Source organism: Bombina bombina, chromosome 3, assembly GCF_027579735.1.
Source record: "Bombina bombina isolate aBomBom1 chromosome 3, aBomBom1.pri, whole genome shotgun sequence".
Taxonomy (NCBI): domain Eukaryota; kingdom Metazoa; phylum Chordata; class Amphibia; order Anura; family Bombinatoridae; genus Bombina; species Bombina bombina.
The window spans coordinates 307,956,709-307,963,064 of record NC_069501.1 but is presented as its reverse complement, the minus strand read 5'-3'; positions in this window follow the sequence as shown (position 1 = coordinate 307,963,064).

Below are 6,356 nucleotides of genomic sequence, written 5' to 3'. Positions count from 1 at the left end.
ACAGCTTGTTTTCCTGCTAAATTAATACTTAGAAATACTTAAAGGGACATGAAACCCACATTTCTTCTGTTATGTGTGATCAGTCCACGGGTCATCATTACTTCTGGGATATAACTCCTCCCCAACAGGAAATGCAAGAGGATTCACCCAGCAGAGCTGCATATAGCTCCTCCCCTCTACGTCACTCCCAGTCATTCTCTTGCACCCAGCAACTAGATAGGATGTGTGAGAGGACTATGGTGATTATACTTAGTTTTTATAACTTCAATCAAAAGTTTGTTATTTTACAATAGCACCGGAGCGTGTTATTGCCTCTCTGGCAGAGTTTGAAGAAGAATCTACCAGAGTTTTTACTATGATTTTAACCGGAGTAGTTAAGATCATATTGCTGTTTCTCGGCCATCTGAGGGAGGTAAAAGCTTCAGATCAGGGGACAGCGGGCAGATGAATCTGCATTGAGGTATGTAGCAGTTTTTATTTTCTGAATGGAATTGATGAGAAAATCCTGCCATACCGTTATGACATGTATGTATACTCTACACTTCAGTATTCTGGGGATGGTATTTCACCGGAATTACTCTGTTAAAAGTACATTAAACCTTTTAATAGGTATTTATTATGTTAAACGTTTTTGCTGGAATGTAGAATCGTTTGCATTTTCTGAGGTACTGAGTGAATAAATATTTGGGCATTATTTTTCCACTTGGCAGTTGCTTGTTTTAATTGTGACAGTTTCGTTTCTCTCTCACTGCTGTGTGTGAGGGGGAGGGGCCGTTTTTGGCGCTCTTTGCTACGCATCAAAAAATTCCAGTCAGTTACTCTTGTATTTCCTGCATGATCCGGTTCATCTCTAACAGATCTCAGGGGTCTTCAAACTTCTTTGGAGGGAGGTAGATTCTCTCAGCAGAGCTGTGAGACTTATATATTGACTGTGATTAAAAACGTTGCTCTGTAATTTTTATGTTTCAAATTTAATTATTGTTACTTTACTAATGGGAACAAACCTTTGCTAAAAGTTGTGTTGTTTTTAAGGATTGATGCTATAACTGTCTTTCAGTTCATTATTTCAACTGTCATTTAATCGTTTAGTGCTCTTTGAGGCACAGTACGTTTTTGTTAAATAAGATTGTAACCAAGTTGCAAGTTTATTGCTAGTGTGTTAAACATGTCTGATTCAGAGGAAGATATCTGTGTCATTTGTTCCAATGCCAAGGTGGAGCCCAATAGAAATTTATGTACTAACTGTATTGATGCTACTTTAAATAAAAGCCAATCTGTACAAATTGAACAAATTTCACCAAACAGCGAGGGGAGAGTTATGCCGACTAACTCGCCTCACGTGTCAGTACCTGCATCTCCCGCCCGGGAGGTGCGTGATATTATGGCGCCTAGTACATCTGGGCGGCCATTACAGATAACATTACAAGATATGGCTACTGTTATGACTGAAGTTTTGGCTAAATTACCAGAACTAAGAGGCAAGCGTGATCACTCTGGGGTGAGAACAGAGTGCGCTGATAATACTAGGGCCATGTCTGATACTGCGTCACAGCTTGCAGAACATGAGGACGGAGAGCTTCATTCTGTGGGTGATGGTTCTGATCCAAACAGATTGGATTCAGATATTTCAAATTTTAAATTTAAATTGGAGAACCTCCGTGTATTACTAGGGGAGGTTTTAGCGGCTCTTAATGATTGTAACACTGTTGCAATACCAGAAAAATTGTGTAGGTTGGATAAATACTTTGCGGTACCGGCGAGTACTGACGTTTTTCCTATACCTAAGAGACTAACTGAAATTGTTACTAAGGAGTGGGATAGACCCGGTGTGCCGTTCTCACCCCCTCCAATATTTAGAAAGATGTTTCCAATAGACGCCACCACACGGGACTTATGGCAAACGGTCCCTAAGGTGGAGGGAGCAGTTTCTACTTTAGCTAAGCGTACCACTATCCCGGTGGAGGATAGCTGTGCTTTTTCAGATCCAATGGATAAAAAATTAGAGGGTTACCTTAAGAAAATGTTTGTTCAACAAGGTTTTATATTGCAACCCCTTGCATGCATCGCGCCGATTACGGCTGCGGCAGCATTTTGGATTGAGTCTCTGGAAGAGAACCTTAGTTCAGCTACGCTGGACGACATTACGGACAGGCTTAGAGTCCTTAAACTAGCTAATTCATTCATTTCGGAGGCCGTAGTACATTTAACCAAACTTACGGCTAAGAACTCAGGATTCGCCATTCAGGCACGTAGGGCGCTGTGGCTAAAATCCTGGTCAGCTGATGTAACTTCTAAGTCCAAATTACTTAATATACCTTTCAAGGGGCAAACTTTATTTGGGCCCGGTTTGAAAGAAATTATCGCTGACATTACAGGAGGTAAGGGCCACGCCCTGCCTCAAGACAAAGCTAAGGCTAGACAGTCTAATTTTCGTCCCTTTCGGAATTTCAAAGCAGGAGCAGCATCAACTTCCACTGCACCAAAACAGGAAGGAGCTGTTGCTCGTTACAGACAAGGCTGGAAACCTAACCAGTCCTGGAACAAGGGCAAGCAGGCCAGGAAACCTGCTGCTGCCCCAAAGACAGCATGAACCGAGGGCCCCCGATCCGGGACCGGATCTAGTGGGGGGCAGACTCTCTCTCTTCGCCCAGGCCTGGGCAAGAGATGTTCAGGATCCCTGGGCGCTAGAGATCATATCTCAGGGATACCTTCTAGACTTCAAATTCTCTCCCCCAAGAGGGAGATTTCATCTGTCAAGGTTGTCAACAAACCAGATAAAGAAAGAAGCGTTTCTACGCTGTGTACAAGATCTGTTATTAATGGGAGTGATCCATCCGGTTCCGCGGTCGGAACAAGGACAAGGGTTTTACTCAAACCTGTTTGTGGTTCCCAAAAAAGAGGGAACTTTCAGGCCAATCTTGGATTTAAAGATCCTAAACAAATTCCTAAGAGTTCCATCGTTCAAAATGGAAACTATTCGGACAATCTTACCCATGATCCAAAAGGGTCAGTACATGACCACAGTGGATTTAAAGGATGCTTACCTTCACATACCGATTCACAAAGATCATTACCGGTATCTAAGGTTTGCCTTCTTAGACAGGCATTACCAGTTTGTAGCTCTTCCATTCGGATTGGCTACGGCTCCAAGAATCTTCACAAAGGTTCTGGGTGCCCTTCTGGCGGTACTAAGACCGCGAGGAATTTCGGTAGCTCCGTACCTAGACGACATTCTGATACAAGCTTCAAGCTTTCAAACTGCCAAGTCTCATACAGAGTTAGTTCTGGCATTTCTAAGGTCGCATGGATGGAAAGTGAACGAAAAGAAGAGTTCTCTTTTTCCTCTCACAAGAGTTCCATTCTTGGGGACTCTTATAGATTCTGTAGAAATGAAGATTTATCTGACAGAAGACAGATTAACAAAGCTTCTAAATGCATGCCGTGTCCTTCATTCCATTCAACTCCCGTCAGTAGCTCAATGCATGGAGGTGATCGGCTTAATGGTAGCAGCAATGGACATAGTACCCTTTGCACGTCTACATCTCAGACCGCTGCAATTGTGCATGCTGAGTCAGTGGAATGGGGATTACTCAGACTTGTCCCCTACTCTGAATCTGGATCAAGAGACCAGAAACTCTCTTCTATGGTGGCTTTCTCGGCCACATCTGTCCAGGGGGATGCCATTCAGCAGGCCGGACTGGACAATTGTAACAACAGACGCCAGCCTACTAGGTTGGGGCGCTGTCTGGAATTCTCTGAAGGCTCAGGGACAATGGAATCAGGAGGAAAGTCTCCTGCCAATAAACATTCTGGAATTAAGAGCAGTTCTCCATGCCCTTCTGGCTTGGCCCCAGTTAAAAACTCGGGGGTTCATCAGGTTTCAGTCGGACAACATCACGACTGTAGCTTACATCAACCATCAAGGAGGGACAAGAAGCTCCCTAGCAATGATGGAAGTATCAAAGATAATTCGCTGGGCAGAGTCTCACTCTTGCCACCTGTCAGCAATCCACATCCCGGGAGTGGAGAACTGGGAGGCGGATTTCTTGAGTCGCCAGACTTTTCATCCGGGGGAGTGGGAACTTCATCCGGAGGTCTTTGCCCAAATACTTCGACGTTGGGGCAAACCAGAGATAGATCTCATGGCGTCTCGCCAGAACGCCAAACTTCCTCGCTACGGGTCCAGATCCAGGGATCCGGGAGCGGTTCTGATAGATGCCTTGACAGCACCTTGGAACTTCGGGATGGCTTATGTGTTTCCACCCTTCCCGCTGCTTCCTCGATTGATTGCCAAAATCAAACAGGAGAGAGCATCAGTGATTCTAATAGCGCCTGCATGGCCACGCAGGACTTGGTATGCAGATCTAGTGGACATGTCATCCTGTCCGCCTTGGTCTCTACCTCTAAGACAGGACCTTCTGATACAGGGTCCATTCAAACATCAAAATCTAACTTCTCTGAAGCTGACTGCTTGGAAATTGAACGCTTGATTTTATCAAAACGTGGTTTTTCTGAGTCGGTTATTGATACCCTGATACAGGCTAGGAAGCCTGTTACCAGAAGGATTTACCATAAGATATGGCGTAAATACCTATACTGGTGCGAATCCAAAGGTTACTCCTGGAGTAAGGTTAGGATTCCTAGGATATTGTCCTTTCTACAAGAAGGTTTAGAAAAGGGTTTATCGGCTAGCTCATTAAAGGGACAGATCTCAGCTCTGTCCATCTTGTTACACAGGCGTCTGTCAGAAAATCCAGACGTCCAGGCCTTTTGTCAGGCTTTAGCTAGGATCAAGCCTGTGTTTAAAACTGTTGCTCCGCCATGGAGTTTAAACTTAGTTCTTAACGTTTTACAGGGTGTTCCGTTTGAACCCCTTCATTCCATTGATATAAAATTGTTATCTTGGAAAGTTCTGTTTTTAATGGCTATTTCCTCGGCTCGAAGAGTCTCTGAGTTATCAGCCTTACATTGTGATTCTCCTTATCTGATTTTTCACTCAGACAAGGTAGTTCTGCGTACTAAACCTGGGTTCTTACCTAAGGTAGTCACTAACAGGAATATCAATCAAGAGATTGTTGTTCCATCCTTGTGTCCAAATCCTTCTTCAAAGAAGGAACGTCTTCTACACAATCTGGATGTAGTTCGTGCCCTCAAGTTCTACTTGCAGGCAACTAAGGATTTTCGACAAACGTCTTCCCTGTTTGTCGTGTATTCTGGTCAGAGGAGAGGTCATAAGGCTTCGGCTACCTCTCTCTCCTTCTGGCTTCGTAGCATAATTCGTTTAGCCTATGAGACTGCTGGACAGCAGCCTCCTGAAAGAATTACAGCTCATTCTACTAGAGCTGTGGCTTCCACTTGGGCCTTTAAGAATGAGGCCTCTGTTGAACAGATTTGCAAGGCTGCAACTTGGTCTTCGCTTCATACTTTTTACAAATTTTACAAATTTGACACTTTTGCTTCTTCGGAGGCTATTTTTGGGAGAAAGGTTCTTCAGGCAGTGGTTCCTTCTGTATAATGAGCCTGCCTATCCCTCCCGTCATCCGTGTACTTTTGCTTTGGTATTGGTATCCCAGAAGTAATGATGACCCGTGGACTGATCACACATAACAGAAGAAAACATAATTTATGCTTACCTGATAAATTCCTTTCTTCTGTTGTGTGATCAGTCCACGGCCCGCCCTGTTTTAAGGCAGGTAAATATCTTTTAAATTATACTCCAGTCACCACTTCACCCTTGGTTTCTCCTTTCTCGTTGATTCTTGGTCGAATGACTGGGAGTGACGTAGAGGGGAGGAGCTATATGCAGCTCTGCTGGGTGAATCCTCTTGCATTTCCTGTTGGGGAGGAGTTATATCCCAGAAGTAATGATGACCCGTGGACTGATCACACAACAGAAGAAAGGAATTTATCAGGTAAGCATAAATTATGTTTTTTTTCTTTCATGATTTAGAAAGAGAATGTAGTTTTAAACATCTTTCAAATTTACTTCTATTTAATTTTTTTTATTCTCTTGATATTCTTTGCTGGAAAGCATATCTAGATATGCTCAGTAGCTGCTGATTGGTTGCTGCACATAGAAGCCTTGTGTGATTGGCTCACCATGTGCATTGCTTTTTCTACAACTAAGGATATCTATAAAATGAAGCAAAATAAATAGAAGTAAATTGTAATGTTGTTTAAATTTGTATGTTCTATCTGAATCATGAAAGAAAGTTTTTGGGTTTAGTGGCCCTTTAAGAGTAGCTTGTAGTAGATAACAGAGCTACCATTACAGAACTTCTGCTGCAAAAAGCATGCAACAGTAAAGCTAGAGTCCTCTACTGAGCATCTGCAATAAATTGGCTGCAGCTATTATA